The following is a 22,398-nucleotide window of genomic DNA, read 5'->3' as shown; positions in this document are numbered from 1 at the left end:
GAGAATGTTTGACGTGTTCTAAGGTCAAAGCTGAGCATCAGAAACCATCAGGTCTACTTTAACAACCCGAAATCCCGGAATGGTAATGGAAAAACATTACCATGGATTTCATCACTAAATTGCCAAGGACTGCAAGTGGTTTTGATACTATTTGGGTAATAGTTGATCGTCTCACCAAATCAGCACACTTTCTGCCAATAAGAGAAGATGACAAGATGGAGAAGTTAGCACGACTGTATTTGAAGGAAGTCATCTCCAGACATGGAATACCAATCTCTATTATCTCTGATAGGGATGGCAGATTTATTTCAAGATTCTGGCAGACATTACAGCAAGCATTAGGAACTCGTCTAGACATGAGTACTGTCTATCATCCACAAACTGATGGACAGAGCGAAAGGACGATACAAACGCTTGAAGACATGCTACGAGCATGTGTTATTGATTTCGGAAACAGTTGGGATCGACATCTACCGTTAGCAGAATTTTCCTACAACAACAGCTACCATTCAAGCATTGAGATGGCGCCGTTTGAAGCACTTTATGGTAGAAAGTGCAGGTCTCCGATTTGTTGGAGTGAAGTGGGGGATAGACAGATTACGGGTCCGGAGATTATACAAGAAACTACCGAGAAGATCATCCAAATTCAACAACGGTTGAAAACCGCCCAAAGTCAACAAAAGAGCTACGCTGACATTAAAAGAAAAGATATAGAATTTGAAATTGGAGAGATGGTCATGCTTAAAGTTGCACCTTGGAAAGGCGTTGTTCGATTTGGTAAACGAGGGAAATTAAATCCAAGGTATATTGGACCATTCAAGATTATTGATCGTGTCGGACCAGTAGCTTACCGACTTGAGTTACCTCAACAACTCGCGGCTGTACATAACACTTTCCACGTCTCGAATTTGAAGAAATGTTTTGCTAAAGAAGATCTCACTATTCCGTTAGATGAAATCCAAATCAACGAAAAACTTCAATTCATCGAAGAACCCGTCGAAATAATGGATCGTGAGGTTAAAAGACTTAAGCAAAACAAGATACCAATTGTTAAGGTTCGATGGAATGCTCGTAGAGGACCCGAGTTCACCTGGGAGCGTGAAGATCAGATGAAGAAGAAATACCCGCATCTATTTCCAGAAGATTCATCAACACCTTCAACAGCTTAAAATTTCGGGACGAAATTTATTTAACGGGTAGGTACTGTAGTGACCCGAAATTTTTCATGTTTATATATATTAATTGAGATTGATATTTACATGATTAAATGTTTCCAACATGTTAAGCAATCAAACTTGTTAAGACTTGATTAATTGAAATATGTTTCATATAGACAATTGACCACCCAAGTTGACCGGTGATTCACGAACGTTAAAACTTGTATAAACTATATGATGACATATATATGGATATATATATAGTTAACATGATACTATGATAAGTAAACATATCATTAAGTATATTAACCATGAACTACATATGCAAAAACAAGACTACTAACTTAATGATTTTTAAACGAGACATATATGTAACGATTATCGTTGTAAAGACATTTAATGTATATATATCATATTAAGAGATATTCCTACATGATAATATCATTATAATATAATAATTTAAAACCTCATTTGATATTATAAACATTGGGTTAACAACATTTAACAAGATCGTTAACCTAAAGGTTTCAAAACAACACTTACATGTAACGACTAACGATGACTTAACGACTCAGTTAAAATGTATATACATGTAGTGTTTTAATATGTATTTATACACTTTTGAAAGACTTCAATACACTTATCAAAATACTTCTACTTAACAAAAATGCTTACAATTACATCCTCGTTCAGTTTCATCAACAATTCTACTCGTATGCACCCGTATTCGTACTCGTACAATACACAGCTTTTAGATGTATGTACTATTGGTATATACACTCCAATGATCAGCTCTTAGCAGCCCATGTGAGTCACCTAACACATGTGGGAACCATCATTTGGCAACTAGCATGAAATATCTCATAAAATTATAAAAATATGAGTAATCATTCATGACTTATTTACATGAAAACAAAATTACATATCCTTTATATCTAATCCATACACCAACGACCAAAAACACCTACAAACACTTTCATTCTTCAATTTTCTTCATCTAATTAATCTCTCTCAAGTTCTATCTTCAAGTTCTAAGTGTTCTTCATATATTCTACAAGTTCTAGTTACATAAAATCAAGAATACTTTCAAGTTTGCTAGCTCACTTCCAATCTTGTAAGGTGATCATCCAACCTTAAGAAATCTTTGTTTCTTACAGTAGGTTATCATTCTAATACAAGGTAATAATCATATTCAAACTTTGGTTCAATTTCTATAACTATAACAATCTTATTTCAAGTGATGATCTTACTTGAACTTGTTTTCGTGTCATGATTCTGCTTCAAGAACTTCGAGCCATCCAAGGATCCGTTGAAGCTAGATCCATTTTTCTCTTTTACAGTAGGTTTATCCAAGGAACTTAAGGTAGTAATGATGTTCATAACATCATTCGATTCATACATATAAAGCTATCTTATTCGAAGGTTTAAACTTGTAATCACTAGAACATAGTTTAGTTAATTCTAAACTTGTTCGCAAACAAAAGTTAATCCTTCTAACTTGACTTTTAAAATCAACTAAACACATGTTCTATATCTATATGATATGCTAACTTAATGATTTAAAACCTGGAAACATGAAAAACACCGTAAAACCGGATTTACGCCGTCGTAGTAACACCGCGGGCTGTTTTGGGTTAGTTAATTAAAAACTATGATAAACTTTGATTTAAAAGTTGTTATTCTGAGAAAATGATTTTTATTATGAATATGAAACTATATTCAAAAATTATGGTTAAACTCAAAGTGGAAGTATATTTTCTAAAATGGTCATCTAGACGTCGTTCTTTCGACTGAAATGACTACCTTTACAAAAACGACTTGTAACTTATTTTTCCGACTATAAACCTATACTTTTTCTGTTTAGATTCATAAAATAGAGTTCAATATGAAACCATAGCAATTTGATTCACTCAAAACGGATTTAAAATGAAGAAGTTATGGGTAAAACAAGATTGGATAATTTTTCTCATTTTAGCTACGTGAAAATTGGTAACAAATTTATTCCAACCATAACTTAATCAACTTGTATTGTATATTATGTAATCTTGAGATACCATAGACACGTATACAATGTTTCGACCTATCATGTCGACACATCTATATATATTTCGGAACAACCATAGACACTCTATATGTGAATGTTGGAGTTAGCTATACAGGGTTGAGGTTGATTCCAAAATATATATAGTTTGAGTTGTGATCAATACTGAGATACGTATACACTGGGTCGTGGATTGATTCAAGATAATATTTATCGATTTATTTATGTACATCTAACTGTGGACAACTAGTTGTAGGTTACTAACGAGGACAGCTGACTTAATAAACTTAAAACATCAAAATATATTAAAAGTGTTGTAAATATATTTTGAACATACTTTGATATATATGTATATATTGTTATAGGTTCGTGAATCAACCAGTGGCCAAGTCTTACTTCCCGACGAAGTAAAAATCTGTGAAAGTGAGTTATAGTCCCACTTTTAAAATCTAATATTTTTGGGATGAGAATACATGCAGGTTTTATAAATGATTTACAAAATAGACACAAGTACGTGAAACTACATTCTATGGTTGAATTATCGAAATCGAATATGCCCTTTTTTATTAAGTCTGGTAATCTAAGAATTAGGGAACAGACACCCTAATTGACGTAAATCCTAAAGATAGATCTATTGGGCCTAACAAACCCCATCCAAAGTACCGGATGCTTTAGTACTTCGAAATTTATATCATATCCGAAGGGTGTCACGGAATGATGGGGATATTCTTATATATGCATCTTGTTAATGTCGGTTACCAGGTGTTCACCATATGAATGATTTTTATCTCTATGTATGGGATGTGTATTGAAATATGAAATCTTGTGGTCTATTATTATGATTTGATATATATAGGTTAAACCTATGACTCACCAACATTTTTTGTTGACGTTTTAAGCATGTTTATTCTCAGGTGATTATTAAGAGCTTCCGCTGTTGCATACTTAAATAAGGACGAGATTTGGAGTCCATGCTTGTATGATATTGTGTAAAAACTGCATTCAAGAAACTTATTTTGTTGTAACATATTTGTATTGTAAACCATTATGTAATGGTCGTGTGTAAACAGGATATTTTAGATTATCATTATTTGATAATCTACGTAAAGCTTTTTAAACCTTTATTGATGAAATAAAGGTTATGGTTTGTTTTAAAATGAATGCAGTCTTTGAAAAACGTCTCATATAGAGGTCAAAACCTCGCAACGAAATCAATTAATATGGAACGTTTTTAATCAATAAGAACGGGACATTTCAATAACCATATCAAAGAATAATTGAGTCTCGAGCAACTTATTGCGCCCTTCACCATTTTCACAAACTATGTCTATGATAGAGGAATATTTATTTGTATGATGATTTAATAAAATCTGTACCCTTCAAGGGTTTATCATTCCATTATTTATAATCATACAAGGAATTAGAATTACAATCAAATACATACATATGGAAAGTATATAGACTTATTTTAAACTAGCTTTCTCTCCAAGTTTGCTTGGTGCACAATTATCGTTAATACCCCCCCTCAAGCGAAGTGGTGGAGGTCCAACACGTAGCTTGGAACGAAACGATTGAAATAACGGCGGAGGAAGACTTTTGGTGAAGATGTCAGCGAGTTGTAAGTTTGTAGAGACAAACTTAGTATATAACTTCCCGGACGAGATTAGCTCACTAATAAAATGATAATCAATGTCAATATGTTTCGATCGTTTATTAGAGACGGGATTCTGCCTTAAAAACAACGCACTCTTATTATCACAGAGAATAGTGGGCCGATCTGGAAGAAGAACATGTAGTTCCTTTAACAGATTAGTAATCCATATAATCTCAGCCGCAGTATTCGCTAAAGTGCGATATTCCGACTCACAGCTAGACCGAGAAACAGTCGGTTGTTTCTTTGCACTCCAAGAAATAAGATTTCCACCATGAAAGATAGAATAACCGTAAGTAGAACGACGTGTCTCAATACATCGTGCCCAATCCGCATCTGAATACCCAAGTAAAGTTGAAGAAGGAGAATGAAGAAATGTCAAACCATAAGTCAGCGTACCTTTGACATATCGAATGACGCGTTTAAGGCTTGAAAGTGATTAATAGTAGGTGCATGTAAAAATTGGCTCACTTGATTAACGGCATATGATAAATCTGGGCGAGTGATTGTAAGATACTGCAAAGCACTGACCAAAGAACGAAACAAGGTAGGATCCTTAAATGGTGTACCATGAGAAGTGAAGTTCTCAGCAGTTGCTAAGGGAGTTGCAACCGGCTTAGAATCAAGTAATCCCGCGCGTGTCAAAATATCATGTGCATAACGTGCTTGGCTTAAAAACAAACCAGAATCCGTATAAAGAACTTCAAGACCAAGAAAATAGCTTAACTTTCCCAAATCTTTAATGGCAAACTCACGATGAAGACGTGATATAAACTGACGCATAGTAGAAGAGACGTTCCCAGTAAGAATTATATCGTCAACATAAACCAACAGATACATAATGCAGGAGCCACGTTTGAAGACAAAAAGAGATGGGTCAGCACGACTACAAACAAAACCAAGCCGAGTAAGAAAAATACTAAGCCGATGAAACCATGCACGCGGTGCCTGCTTGAGGCCATAAAGAGCTCTCTTCAAACGACATACATGATTAGGGAAATGAGCATCAATAAATCCCGGCGGTTGTTCCATAAACACAGTTTCATTTAGTTGACCATTTAAAAAGGCATTTTTAACATCCAACTGATGAAGTGGCCATTTATGAAGTGTTGCGAGATAAAGAACAATACGTACCGTGGATGCTTTGACAACCGGACTAAAGGTAGCAGAATAATCAAGACCGGGAACTTGTGTAAACCCTTGCGCAACTAATCGTGCTTTATACTGATCAATGGTGCCATCAGAGTGATACTTAGTCTGAAATTCCCACTTTGAACCAACGATATTAGCATGCTCCGGTCTAGGAATGAGTTCCCAAGTGTTATTTTAATGAAGTGCGTCCATCTCCTCACACATAGCAGCAAACCATGCTGGATCTTTAGAAGCGGACTTGAAGCCCTTAGGTTCAGAGGTAGCCAAAAGTGCACGGTGCAGAGGTGAAGTAGCTAAATCAGCAAGATCAACGATATATCTTGGTTTAAATATACCCGACTTAGAACGTGTAGTCATAGGATGAACCGAAGGTGCGGGAGGTACGGAAACTGAAGGTGCATGTGACGATCGCTCCAAATCCATATGGACGAACACGTCATTCATCGATTTCATTGCGAGGTATTTGACCTCTATATGATACGTTTTGTAAACATTGCATTCTTTTGAAAAGGCATACCATAAATGAATATTTAAATCCAAGGTTTTCGACATCTGATGATTTCTACATATAGACAATCACCGTAAATAATAGTTTACAATAATACTTCCGTTGACAATGCAGTCGAAATAGATACATGATGTTGGTTTTGTAAATGCAACGTTTTCTTGAATAAAGCATGCAAGATTCCATGCATATAGCTTGTATAACATATAAGCAAACAGCGGAAGACTTCTAGGGAACCTGAGAATAAACATGCTAACAAGTGTCAACACAAAGGTTGGTGAGTTCATAGTTTTAGTGTTTCGCATAATCTGTATATAAAAGTGGATCACAAGATTTCAGTTGTTTCATCCAGAAACGTTTATCAAATTATTCTACAAGATTGAGCACCCTGGTAACTAAGCTTTAACGTTATAATAAGTACTCATGTTTTAACATACATGCAACTAACATGTACAATACACGCAAACCAACGTGTACTAAACTCAAATAGCATACGTCTGTTTTATAGTTCAGGCTAGGGTTTCTATACCTGGAACAGACGGGGATGTCAAGCCCTATGGATCCATATACTACTACTCGCGCCCACCAGTTCTTATAACTGGCAGTTACTAGTTACCAAAGCTAAGGGATTTTCGGTTCAAACTCAGTGTAGAATTTAGTATGTACTTGTATCCATTGCGTTTAAAATAAAGTGCATGTATTCTCAGCCCAAAAATATAGATTGCAAAAGCATTTAAAAAGGGAGCAAATGAAACTCACCTTAGCAGCATATAAAGTCGTTCACCAAAACGTGATCGAAACTCGGATTACCAAATAACCGTAGATCTCAACCTAGAGAACATATGTTGGTCAATAAATGTCTATCAAGCTAGGTCAGGTCATAGTGTATCACAATCTTAATGCTCGAGATCGACACACAAAAGTTATCAAAAGTTATTTCAAAAAGTCAATCTGACTCAATACAATAGTTGAATAATCATGGTAATCGAATCATTTTAACATTTCTCATAGTTTCCCAATTTTTGTAAAATTAAACTATAGTTTTTATAAGGCTTTAAAATATGATAAAACAATCAGTTTTGACAATTATTCAACAAAACGAGACGTGCGTTCTATAAGAATTCATTTACTCGGTTGATAATATTTAAAAATCCATTTTATCAATCTCGTAAACAAGTTGTTTAAATCTTAATTGCAGATTCAAAAGAAATTTCAATTAACGTCAATCATAATTCAGTTGATCATATCTTTTAATCCGTTCATCAAAACTATTTGATATCTAAATGAAAAGTCATTGATTTTTCGCCAGCTTTCCAAAAACATGCATATCATATACCTTTTTCCAGTAATATATGTATTTAATTCATGATTCATTATAAACTGTTTAACGACGAAATTTAGCATACAAGCATGTATAAACATATATTCGAGCACTAGACATGGATACACAATTAATATATAAAAGATAAAATATGAGTGCTTACGTATCAATATTGAGATTCAATATTGTAGGAAAGTACGTAGACGTAACGGAGATGATTAACACTAGGTTTGTCTTGCCAATAATACCCACGACATTACCCATAACCTCCATAGCTATATCCCATAGTTTCCTTAGCTTTGACTCACTCGATAACCATTTATGAAATCGTTTGGACATAACCTTGTCGTAGTATTTTATGTATAATACTAATAATATAATATTACTAATAATTAGATTAATAATAATATTAATCTTAATAATAATAATAATAATAATAATAATAATAATAATAATAATAATAATAATAATAATAATAATAATAATAATAATAATAATAATAATAATAATAATAATAATAATATAAGTATATATAAAGAGAAAGAGATGAGAGTGAATTGAATTGTGAGAAACAAATCGCGAATTCGATCAAATTTATAAATGTGGCTTGTCCCAGCCCTCCATGCGATCGCATGGGTCTGAGGCACAATGGCCATGCGATCGCATGGCCTCTTTTTCCAGCTCACAATCGTTTTTGTCTACGCTTGTTGTGATGCCCCGTACAAAACCATCGTGTACTACATGATTGAGACATCTCTAAGTAATGCAAAAGATAACGTGAATTGTCGAGAACAGTCAAAGGGTAATTGAAACAACTCTACATGCTGTTTGAAAACCAGTTTTGCATTATATAATCAACAACAGGATCTTTACACGGTCAAGTACTACATGCTGTTTGAAAACCAGTTTTGCATTCATAAAAAGATAGCATTTACAAAAGATAACGTGACACAAAGGTCGTTACAAAGTCATTATTTGATAATAACATAAACTACGAATGCAAAGGAAAAGTTTCAAGATTGAGACATCTCTAAGTAATGCATCAGAAATTCTAGCACAGCAGGTCCTTAACTGCAAGTTTAACACCAAGACAGCAAGTCTAAACAGCGGAAGCAACAGCGGCTAAGCACCTGAGAAATACATGCTTAAAAGTCAACACGAATGTTGGTGAGCTATAGTTTGTAATCAGTAAAGCAATGTAGACCACGAGATTTCAGTGCTTCAACCAGCAGTTTAAATCAGTATTCAAAACAGTATGAAAAGTATATGTTTAACCGTGTGCACATGGTAACTAGACTTAACGTAAATATAAATATCACCCCCTAAAAGTACACCTGGCGAGTGCGTATGTCCTCGAAGTATTAAACACCCGTTAAATGCTAGCGCGACAGCCCGGGTGGGGATGTCAAACCCTATGGATCCATATCTAAGATTCGCGTCTACCGATTCAAAAATCAATAGTTAAACGTTACCATGCTAAGGGGAAAGTTTATGCCGTTATATAACCCACACATATGTAAAGTTTAAGTACTTGTGTCAATTAAGTAAAACATAAAAAGGCGCATGTATTTTCAGTCCCAAAAATAGTAAAAAGTAGTAAAAAGGGATGCTATAACTCACAGTGATAAGAGCGGTAAAGTCGATAATGAAAGTACACAAGTATTAAGTCGGTCCGAAAGGTCGTCAACCTAAGTCAAAGGTTGCTAGGTCAGTAGGTTATCCTCATAAGTTCTAATAGTGCATAAAATAAGTTTAAGTGTCATCATCATCATTGTTCATCATCATAAAAGCTAAGTAAGTTTGACAAGAATAGAGATCGAAACAATAGGATGACTTGGGTCATCTGTTACGACCTCTACATAAATCGAAAAGACGCATAATCAGTGGCTATGGATCCGTATATGAGTCCCCTAGTTGCTGAACAATTTCCAGAACCAAACTCGTATTCGGTTGACCGTGGCGATGGTTTAAGTGCGAGTAGGTCAGAAATTTCAGCACAACGTTAATAGGGTGTAATGACTTTCGGAAGGCCATAAATCCTAAAACGTAACTCGGATTAAGACGAGGTCTAAACGGAAAATCATCTAATAGAAACGAACTAACTGAAAATAAACTTTCCAGTAGCCCAGGTGGTCTGATCAGATCCCGAAAACAGTAAGCAATGTGCTCTGGTGGGGTTCTTAGTGCTTGATGCTCATCACGGTTCTCATCCTTGATGCATGTAGCTTCAAGTGTACAACTTGTTGATGGGTTAGCATCACCTTAACCAAGATTCTACCATCAATACACAATATATTAAGACCAAGTAAGAACACTACTCATTTAAGAGTCTTAGATGGATGATGAACCAATGTAACATCATATCCTTAGTCTTAACACAATTACAAGTTACATTTACAACTAAAGCTACAAACTTTACTTCAATCAAGCAAGTATGAACATAATCTAAGTCAAACGAAGTGATGAAACCCTAAGCTAGAGAGCTTGGATCCCTTTCACACAAGTTTTAAGGTCACAAAGCTAGAAAGCTTGAACCTTTAGTGTTCTTGAAGATCTTGAAGCATAAAGCTTGGATCTTTAAGTTACATGAAGACCATAATCACAAGTTTTGATCTTTATAACAAAATAATGAGATCGTAAGTTAGAAAACTTAGATCCATCAAAAGATATGAAGATTCAAGCTAGAAAGCTTGCATCTTGGTTGTTCTTGAAGATCTTGAAGCATAAAGCTTGGATCTTTAAGTTACATGAAGATTACAAACACAAGTTTGAATCTTTATAATAAAATAACAAGATTTAAAGTTAAAAGATATAGATCTACAAAGTGGGTGAAGATTCAAAGCTAGAAAGCTTGAATCTTCCATGTTCTTGAAGGATTCAAATCCATGTTTGAATTTACAAGATGTAATCAAGATCAAAGCTAAAAAGCTAGACCCATGATGATGATGATGATGAATTTGTGAAGATGAGAAGGAGAAGAAGAAGACAAATTCAAAATACTTACACTTTTTAGAGAGAGAAAGACTAGAGAGAGAATTAGAGAGTGAGTGTGTGTGAATTACAAATGAAAGCAAGTGTAAAATGGATGGAATGAGGCTTGTATTTATAGGTGAATGGGGTGAGGGAGGGGGTACATGGCCGTTAGAATTAGGGGGGACAAAGGGGGACAAAAGTTTACTTTTTGGTTAATGGTTGTCTAAAGTTGGTGCTTATGTTGGAATCTCATGCAACATTAAGGATAATACTTGACTTAAATGCTAGCATGTTCCCTCTAATAAATGGGCATTTATCTTACTTATTAATGGGTCACTAGCTATTAATAATTGGGCTAATTAAATAGTCCACTAACTAGTGTAGGGTGGGCTAAGGCCCAACAAGGTAGAAAGTCCAACAAGACTAACTAGTAAGCATAAGTAAATTACTATGCGTAATTAAGCATCCAAAAACCCAAGTAATTATTATTATAAAATACTAATTTAGATTTCGTAGTCATAATATTCCGATTACGACAAAAGTTAAACGTGTACGCAGTACGCAGTTTGTTCGTAACATCAAGTGACACTAACGGTCATAAAGGCTTCCGGTGATCAAGTTAAGTATCCTTCGTACTTAAAGGCATGTTTTAACACATAAATGAAAGTAGGCCATGTGTAGTAAGATTTCAGAGTATAAAATAGCACAGTACGCACAAATACGCAGTTTTGCGAAAGCACAAAGCACAAAAGCAAGTCGAAAATGCCGGGTCGTTACATTATCCACCTGTTAAATAAAATTTCATCCCAAAATTTTGAGGAGTGACCAACAATGGTACAGTTTTTGAATAAGAAGGAGCGTATCGAAGTTCCGAGAGACTCGAGGGCTCAGAAGTGAGTTAATTGCCTTGAAAGGTACTTCGGCGTATAACAGTAAGAATAGATATATGCCATTAATTAAGTCTCTTGTCCTAAGAGATCAACAAATTGATTTCGTTTCTGGTTAACATGAATATGTCATCTGAATATATACCCACAAAAGGAAATATGATGTTTATAGCCTTACCGGCATCTTCAGTAAGCTGGATGCATGAAATGCATCTTGAACGTTACCAAACTCATCTAAAACATTAAGCGCTTATGTCACAATACAAAGCTGATAGGTAGGATGGAAAACATGGTGATCATAACCATGCGATTTGATGTCTGGATAGTGTTAGCCACAGATTTTACTAACCCATTGATTTCGGAAGGAGACCATAGGCATAAAGAACTCGATATTTAAGAACGTTTCATTTGACTATATGAATTGAAACTTTTTGCTGAAAGTGACTAATTGGACTTATATGCGATGCAAGCCATAATTATTTATAGTGCCTTCAGGACGGTCTGAACGAACAACGAACGATATCACCCAGTTTACCATACTGCAGGTGAACTTATCCTTAGATGGAATGAAAGCATAGTTCCATAATGTAACTTTATCCTTTCAGTTACATGTTGAAGTTAGGGTTAACATTAACTAGAACAACATATAGTTGCAACCAGCGAAGGAAGGAATGTGTAGAGTAACCATATCCGTGTTACAGACGTTTTAAGTAGTCCCTTCCAAGAGGATAACAAGATTCATAGATTCCTAAAGTATGTTACTTTACATTTTCGAAAGAGAATTGCACGAAAGGTGTGATCTTTGAACCAGGGTGAACTCTTTGAGCGATTTGTTCTGAATTTATCCTTATACTTAAGGGGATGCGCGGACGAGAAGATACGTGGACCCTTGGTCGTAAAGAACGGTTTACTCTAAGTGAAAAGAATCTCAAAAACGATTCCTTGTACCTCAACCTACTGATTCATAGAGATGATGTTTACGAGGATGTTGCGATTAGCCGTGAAATATTGAGAATAGAAACCCACCTAGTGCCCTTCCTACAATGGGGTGACCACTGAGTGTACCTCAGAAAACTGATTTATCGGCCCGCGATTTTGCCATGTCTAACCTTAAAAGGAACATTTTTCGAGTACAAAGACTTCCTAACAAATTTTTATAAATCTACCACCCAAAGTGGCTCAAGCGTTTTTAACAAAGATTTTAATAGTGAGCTTCATCCCTAACGGAGGGAGAGAAGAAGTTTGATCCCTACATGGTGTAGTCTAATATGAAAACCTTTAATAAAATCAACCGAGGAAGTTTTGAAAAACCTTTAAACGTTTGATGCGACAACATAAATGGAACAAAGTTCTTGGTAAATTTAGAAGTATGTATAACGAGTACCATTTTGCACAAAATTATTTGACTTAAAACAACTCAATAAAGGAGCGATTTTTAATTATCTTGAAGGTATAACTTAGTATGTACTAACCCAAAATAAGTAAGGGTAAATTTATACATATATGATTTTATAAATCGCATAAGTGACTGAAAAATTTTTAGTACTTTCATTTGTCCATATATCTTGTGAGGACCGCACAAATAAGCAACGTGTAAAAATTTTAATAAACAGAGTTTTTCGTATTTCAGAGGTTACGAGTTGAAAAATATCGAGTGAAAAATCTTTGAATCATCGGTTGACATGTTACTAGGTAATGAAAACTAATGAATTAAATGTAGTTTTGATGATTATCCGAACTTAAGTCTTTGGTCCAAAAATCTTCACGTGCGAAGCCGTTGCTAAAAAGTGAGGTATGAAGGATAGAGCATGAGGATGAGAAGTTAATCGCTGCTTGACTTTGCAATATGCCAAACAGGTTATGGCTGATATTAAAGTCAGAATACTAATGGTGTTAATATCGCTAGATGAGAATCCCTTGAAATAGGGTAGGACTTTGAGTTATGTAAGATAGAGCATCGCTCCGATAGGTGTGACGAATAAGATCCCTGGGGTAACGCAGTAATTTTGAATGGTTTAAGTGTTGATGGATGCCCGAAGGCTCTGCATGACGTGGTAGTAAGTGCCTTCTTCACATACACACACATGAACCCCTTGGTTTCGTCGGTTGTAAAGTCTTCATGATGATTTGGATACGAATAAGCAACGAAAAAAAAATTTATATAATAAGCAACAAAAATTTTATAGAATTCGTTTAAGGTGACGATGTAAGAAAAGAAACGAAGTTCTTAGTAAACTAGGGTTATGTACAACACGTACCATTCAAGGTAAAATATCTTTTGAATAAAAGATTTGATTTGTAAAAGTGAAAGTAAGATCTCATGTGTATTTGTCAAAATAAGTAATCATTTACTTTATGTTATATAACATATATGATTTCAAAAATTTGCACGAATGGCAAATAAAATAAATTTACTTTTTTAAAACTTTTGGGAGGATCGCGCAGTAAAATAGTGTGTGTAAAATTTTGGCAACTAAAATTTTCATATTTCGAAGGTTACATGTTGGAAAAAGACCGAGTAAAAGATTTTTGAAAATTTTGGGTGACATTTGAGCATCAATGTCAGGAGGTAATGAAAGCTGTTGAATTTAAATGTGGTTGATGACTATTAGTAGGGCATAAGTCCTTCGACCAAAGATGCTTAAGTGTGAAGTTGTTGCTTATAAGTGATATACGAATGGGAGAGTATGAGGATGGGAATTAACTACCCATTGATTTTGGAAAGTTTCACACGGGTATGACTAATATCGATGTAAGAAGGGTAATGGTGTGATTATCATCGATTAAGAATTCTTTCGGAATAAGTTAAGATTTAGAGTCGCGTAAGAATGAGCATCAGATAAGATTCTTGGGTAGTCCTTAATATAGAATTTGAATTGCTGGAGTGACGGGATACAATTTCCTTTATGTATCGTTGTGCAGCTTGATCTGTTGTATCGGTTCCTTTCATGGTTAGAAAGTAAGCAGATTTGGTAAGGCGGTCAACGATAACCCAGATAGTGTCATAACTGCCTATTGTTTTCGGTAGCTTGGGGATGAAATCCATTGTCATTCCTTCCCATTTCCATTGTGGGATCTCGGGTTGTTGAAGTAACCCAGATGGCTTTTGGCTCACCATTCTCGGGAGATATACGAATAATCTTCTTATTATAAATAACTTACGCTTTCATACTTGAAAGCCAGTCCGTTCCAACTATTTCATCAAAGCTTCCTAACTTGATGAGTATTAGGTTAATCCTAAAGTCCATTCCAACTTTTATATCAAGCTTCCTGACTTGATGAGTATTAGGTTAATCTTAAGGTTCATTCCAACCAAATCTTATTATACTATCGCGAAAAATTCTATAAACCTTCTCAAATAACATTTGTTTGTGCATAGGTAACTAATCCTTTCCAACTACTACATTAAAATTTCCAAGTTTTGTTGGCATGAGGTCATCTCCAAATGACCCACCTGTTAATTTTAAGGTACTACCTTAAATCATTCCTCTATCTCTGCCAGATTACCATTAGCTTGTCCTAGAGAATACTTAACTCTCATGATTGTTAACGGCTTATTAGTCATAACACTAAGGTCCTTAGATATAAAGTTTCTATCGCTCTAGCATTAAACATCTCCGAGACAATAAACGTTGTGAAGAAATGTACCCTAACTAAAATCAGGATCCATTCGAGTCTCCATAACTGAGATATCGATTGCTTTACCTCAAGTAAATCAAAGTTTTTCCTGTTTGAGAACTTTTTCCTTAAGTATCCAGGGTATCTATATCTATAACAAATTTTCGGGTTATCAATTCTGCAATCTAGGCCCTTCTAGTACAGTATCTAGGCTAAGTGGTTATTCCTACCTTTATAAGACCATAATAAGTATACTCAAGTGGTTCCTACCAAAATTTCCTTTGAATCGCTTCATATTCCTTATATAGTAACATTGGGACTTTTGCGTGATTTACTTCAATATAATCACGCTGGCCTGGCGTCATTATATTGTATTAAATCGTATGTTCATTCCAATATCACTCCATATGGTCAATGTAACGTGTTCACTCCAAGTTCTACTCAATTTCATCTAACGGTGCTTTATCTATGCTATCTCAAAACAAAAATCTACATAATTAATCTCACGGTTTCTCGGTGTGGGTGCGTAGGTTCCGTAGGTCATGCACCAATGCCTAAATGTCCCGAAATTTCTTCAAAATGTTCGGGTTCAGGTAACGTCGTTAAGTTCCTTTCTAGAAATTCAATCTGGGTCTCGCGTCGAGTTGTATGTGTAGCAAGTAGTAATACAATATGTCTTGAGGCGACTCCCAAGTCTTTAGGTATGGCTAGGCATCAGTAGAAGGCACTCTGACCTTGTGAAAGGAGATGTCCTCCCGACTTCCCCAATGCCTAAGAGTGTTAGGGTCCTAAATCCAGAAGTGTCGTTAGATCGTCGAGTAGTGGTGAAGAACGAAAGAGATAAGTGATGGTCATGAAAGCATACGAGATACGAGCCATCTTGCGGGAACTGAACAACCTTCGAATGTTTACACGTCGTACATGGCTATTTAGAGTGAGCTCGGGGTGCGGTTACTCCGACAAGCCCTCACATGTCTCCTCCTCCGAGGATCAACTTTAGCGGGTGTGTAATCCGAGGGGTACTCTTCCTAGATTGTGTGAAGTAATGTTTCGATCTCTAGAATGGTGGAACGGTAGTAACAGGTGGATTACAATACCAATCCTTAGAGTTAGACGTGTGGGAAAAGGGTTCAGAAAAACATCTGAACTAGAAAAGGTAAGTTTTCCAAGTCGATACAGCGAATAGCAGGCATGAAGCAAGCACGTAATCAGGCACTACAGCAACCTAGATCGTCTACAACAGTATATAGCATGGTAATATTAACAGTACTAAACAGAAGTAACATGCAATCGAAAGCAGATAGTAGTATGCAGTAGCGAGGATAAGCAATAGCGTACAGTAAGTTTACATAGCAGTAAAAGGAAACGGTAGTATGCAGAAAGTTCATACAGCAGTGAAAGTAAATAGTAGCATGCAGTAAGATCATATAGCAGTAAAAGTAAACAGTAGCATGCAGTAAGTTCCGTAGAAACAAGTAAACAAGCAAGTTGTAGATTAGTTCTATTAGTGAATCCTACTCGGACTGGTCTAGACTCACTAATGCAACCTAATTCCCTACAACCAATGCTCTGATACCAAATGTGACGCCCCGTACAAAACCATCATGTACGATTCGTCAACAACAGGATCTTTACACGGTCAAGTACTACATGCTGTTTGAAAACCAGTTTTGCATTCATAAAAGATAGCATTTACAAAAGATAACGTGACACAAAGGTCGTTACAAAGTCATTATTTGATAATAACATTGTAACGACCCGGAAATTTCCGACCAAATTTAAACTCTAATCTCTATATGGTTCCGACACGATAAGCAAAAACCCTAAAGTTGACCCGCACTTTTTCGATCGTTCTATACTTATAAGATTAATATTTACATAAATTAAACCTTACCAACATGATAAGTAATCCAAATTGTTGAGACTTATGTTTTCGAAAAGAGTTTTACACAACGTTTGACCGTCTAGTTTGACCGATGATATCACGAACTATACAATATATGATAATTATATGTTTGTGTATATATATGTATATATACATATTTAACATGATCTAAGAATGTTTTAATATCTCATTTTGTATTAATAACAATAAGTTATAAGTATATTTTGAAACTACTAACTTAAGTTTTCAAAACGATAACCATACGTAACGTTATTTGACTTAAATACTTATGACCTATAATGTTTATACATATATCGTATAAGTAATGTATTTAATCACTTTTAAAGACTTAAATACATAAAACAATATAAGTATATTTACAAAAGATAGCTATATTTGAATCCTCGTTCCGTTTTCTCAAAGATTTCTATACGTATACCTAGGGTATATGTACCCGTATCATACGCAGCTTCTAGATGTATTTACTATTGGTATATACCAATAAAAATCTGCTCCTTAGCAGCCTTAAATGATTAAGAAACATGTGGAACCAACCATTTGTCAAGTAGCATGAATTATTTAGCAAGAAAACAAAGTTAGGTATCTTTTTTTCCTTTATAACCTAAAAACGTTTTTATGCATGCACACCATTTCTTCACCCCATTTTCTCATACTTACACTTCCATTTCTCTCTCAAAATACTCTTAACTTCATACTTGATCATCTCTAAGCATTTTCCCCATCATTTAGCTTCAAAAACAACACTTAAACCTCATAAGAAAACCTTACAAAAACACTTCAAGAAATCCTTCCAAGAACACAAACTTACTTCCAATTTTTCATCCAATTCCATCACCCTTTTGGTTCTAGCTTTTTACTCCTCTTTTACAGCAACCTTGTCCAAGGAACTTGAGGTAGTAACTATGTTCATAACTTTATTCGATTCATATATATATAGCTATCATATTTTGTGGTATACAATTTTAACAACAAGAACATAGTTTGAAAGTTTTCAAACTTGTTTGCAAACTAAATAGATCCTTCTAACTTAACTTTTAAAATACTTCAAGACCTGTAATATAACTTAAGTATATGCTAATTTAACAAGGTATAACTTGGTTTTTCAAAGAACACCTTAAAAACTGTTTTTACGACGTCGGAGTGCAACCGGGGGCTGTTTTGGGTTGGATAATTAAAAACCATCTTAAACTTTGAATTGGAAGTTTATTCTCTGGAAAAATTATTTTTACTATAAATATGTTAACACATAAAAATTTCATGATTTAATTCAAAGTATAAGTATTTTTAGAAAAATGGTCATTAAATGATATTTTTTGTAACAAAAATGTTTAACTTCATAAGTTTCACTAAAGTTTCACCTATGCCGTGTGATTTTGAATACAAACTAAGGTATTTACAGTTCATAGTCTTAAAGAGGGACTCGATCCAAGGAGATGGCAAGTTGAATCAACGAAAACGGAGTTGTAACGAAGAAACTATGACCGAAACAAAATCGGATATCCAAGACTAGTTTAGCCACGAAAATAATTGGGAAAAATTAAATAAATCACATCTTTTTAAGATAACATGATATTTTATATATATGTACTTATAATTCAATTTTATATGGTTCAGGATTACCCGTAAACAACACGAGAAGATTAATCATAAGATCCCATGATTGTACGCAACACGTCATTTGACAACACCGGTACTTTATGTACGCAACACGTCATTTGACAACACCGGTACCGTGGGTCAAGATTAATCTCGACCAATACATATACGATGGGGGTTTTATTATTTCGTTGGGGGTTTATTAAACATCTAAAAATGAACCATTAAAATTGAATTACTAACATCGAACTGCTAACTACTGACTAAGGAATTATTAAAAGTATTAAAAGTATAACAAGTATATATATGTGACGTTTGTTTAAAAAGAAAAGGTATTGATATATTATATATGGATAGGTTCGTGATATCAACCGGAGACCAAGTCAAAATATATATATCTTCAAGACGAAAGTGAGTATATAGTCCCATTTTTAAACTCTAAATATTTTGGGATGAGAATACATGCGCTGTTTTTATAAATGATTTACGTTATGGACACAAGTAACTGAAAAATATATTCTACGTTGAGTTGTACCACTGGCATACTTCCCTGTAGCTTGGTAACTAATATTTACAGCGGTATTGTAAACGCGAATCCTGTTGATAGATCTATCGGGCCTGACAACCCCAACCGGACTGGACGACCAGTATTCAACGGTTGCACAGTACTTCGTTTTGTGACTACACTTGGTACGGTGTAGTAAGATTTCATATTAAAGGGAATATGCGACGTGATTGAATGTTAAGTATGGTTACCAAGTGCTCAACCACTTAGAATATTTTTATGAAAATGTTTATATATGAAATCTTGTGGTCTATATATATATATATATCGCTGCCGGCATTAAACCTATATCTCACCAACTTTATGTTGACATTTTAAAGCATGTTATTCTCAGGTATGAATTAAGTCTTCCGCTGTGCATTAGCTCGTACTAAGGATACTACTTGAGGCTATTAAGGACTTATATCATAAGGCGTTGCATTCGAGTCATTGAAGTTCATAGAGACTATTATTAAGTAAATGGCGGTTTATGTCATTTGAATATTATGAAATGTCAGGCGATTATGTCAATTCTGGATGTAACTATAGATTGCCTTTTAAGAATAAATGCAACGTTTGTAAGATGTATCATATAGAGGGCAAGTACCTCGCAATGTTATCAACTATTGTAATTCGTTTGTAATCAATATGGACAACGTCCGGATGATTAGTTTCGGATCCTTTCAGTTGGTATCAGAGCGTTGGTCTTAGCGAACCAGGCTTTGCATTAGTGTGTCTAACTAGTAGTTGTTAGGATACATTAAGTGAGTCTGGACTTTGACCGTGTCTGCCTGTCAAAAGTTTTGCTTATCAATCCTAGTCGGAAATCATCTGCTTATCATCCTTAGGGAACTGCCTGCTTATCATTCTTAAGTCTAGACACGTCTTACTGCATTTAGTGCATCGATAGTGTATAGACAAAATTCATATCTTAGCGTATCTGTTACTATAGACATTGCCTGACGTATTTCAAAGATTCTCCGTAATTCATGGGATTTTGATATTATATATACATATGTAAATTATGTATTGAAGAGTACCAAACCCAACTCCTATAATCTATTCCAAACCAAAAATTCATTTCTCCGACTATACAAGATGGATTCTTCATCCAGTTCGAATTCCTCCGACTTCGATAGCTACGCCGATATGGATTTCCATTCGAGCTCCGAGAACAGCGTCACCGGAATGGATCAACCAATTTCCCATCATCTATTTTGGATGAATTGGGGATGGGTTCGTAATATACTAAATCTCTGGAGACAAGAAGAAGGTGATCCATTCCATCCACCAAATTGTCCTCTTAACGATGAACCTGAAGCACTTACCGGCGAACCTATTCGAAACACCATTTTCTCGCTCATTTCTAGAGTATCTCGTCATGATTACATACTATCCCATATTTCGAATCTTGTTCATTCGCTCGTTCCAACTGTCAATCATCCCGGTATAATAGAATAAGTCAACGAGCTTCGCGCTCGGGTAGTGGCTTTAGAAAATACGGTGCGAAGGTTACAAACACCAGCAGCAGCACCAGCAGCATAATCTGTATCACTATCAACAACGCCGACAGTACTTTTGTCACCCCCAAAATCTCAACATCACAAACTGTATCTCGGATATCAACATCACATACCTCAAAAACCTCATCGGAACTTCGAGTATGATCTTCGTTCTATATATCATTCTACATCGATTATCTTCGCTTTACGTATCGTTTTACCTCATTTATCTTCGTTCGACCTGGCGATTATGTAATCTCTAATGCTTTAGAAGTTATGTAATCTAGTATTAACGATAAATCAAATGAGTTTAATACTTCATTGACTCATTGAATCTATGATTACATCTGAAGAAAATATATATGCAAGTATATTTTTATAAAGATTGTAATTAAAAATTCTTTCGTACAAACTGTTAATGATGAAAATATTTTAACGGGTGGGTAGTACCCGAGGAATATTTAGAATTCACATTAATAAGTTACGTTGTACATTCTCTAAATCTGATTCAACGGTCATTTACTATCCTACTTACAACTACCGATATACGTATCCGTTCACCACAGAATAACCATTTCTATTCAAATTTCATATTTGGATTTTGATCTATCAGAATCCAACAAGTGGCATAATGAAGAAAACATTGGACAAAAATAAAAAGTGTTAGAAACAAACGAATTAATTAATTGAAATTGTGAAAGGATTTCACGCTAACTGTTCCGGCTAACTGTTCCCAGTTAACTGATTAACATTTAATTTATCGCAATTTACATTCTCGCAATTTTATTTATCATCATTTAATTTCTGTTATTTACTTTTACGCACTTTAAATAACGGGACACGTATGCAAGGTTTCGACTTATCATATCGACCCATCTATATATATATTTCGGAACAACCGTAGACACTCTATATGTGAAGGCGGGAGTTGGCTATACAGGGTCGGAGTTGATTTCAAAATATATATATACTTTGAGTTGTGATCGACACCGAGACCGGTATACGGGTCACGATACGTATTATTTAATTCGAATATTATATATTAAATTATATATGAATCATTGAACCATCGGACTATTGGACTGCTAACTTTGGACAATTAAAATGAATTAAATTAAAATATTGATTATAACATATGAAACTAAATAATTCTTCAAGTTTGCCACTTGATTTCATCCTAAACCTCATTTGTACTTCGACAATTATAATCCTCATTCAAATCTTTTCATGATTCTTGAAAACACCTCGATCGAGAAGTTGAACCAGCCGCACCTCGTTTACGGAAGAAAGATTTATGCATACAGTGATGCACCTGAAAAATTTTCGAAACCGAAGTTATAGTTAAAATGTATCCGCGTCGAATTCCTTATCATTCATTATCAAAAACAATCATACGATTCCTTTTCAAGAAGCTAATTTTGTCACAGCTCCACTTCGACTTCTCAGTGAGACTACTCCTATTATAATCTCGATATTTATACTTTGTCCTTTCGCCGTTGTTACCGGAGAACCTTTTTCACAACATCATCAGCAGACGTACCAGCA

The 22,398-nt window shown here is 34.9% G+C and overlaps 1 pseudogene; it reads right to left on the bottom strand.

Annotated features, from left to right (window-relative positions):
- Window positions 1–22,398, bottom strand: part of LOC139856014 (trans-resveratrol di-O-methyltransferase-like) — an 89,957-nt pseudogene that overhangs the window by 8,827 nt on the left and 58,732 nt on the right.

This window comes from Rutidosis leptorrhynchoides, chromosome 6, assembly GCF_046630445.1.
Source record: "Rutidosis leptorrhynchoides isolate AG116_Rl617_1_P2 chromosome 6, CSIRO_AGI_Rlap_v1, whole genome shotgun sequence".
NCBI lineage: Eukaryota > Viridiplantae > Streptophyta > Magnoliopsida > Asterales > Asteraceae > Rutidosis > Rutidosis leptorrhynchoides.
Note: the sequence above shows the minus strand (reverse complement) of the source record. Positions and strands in the feature narration are given on the sequence as shown.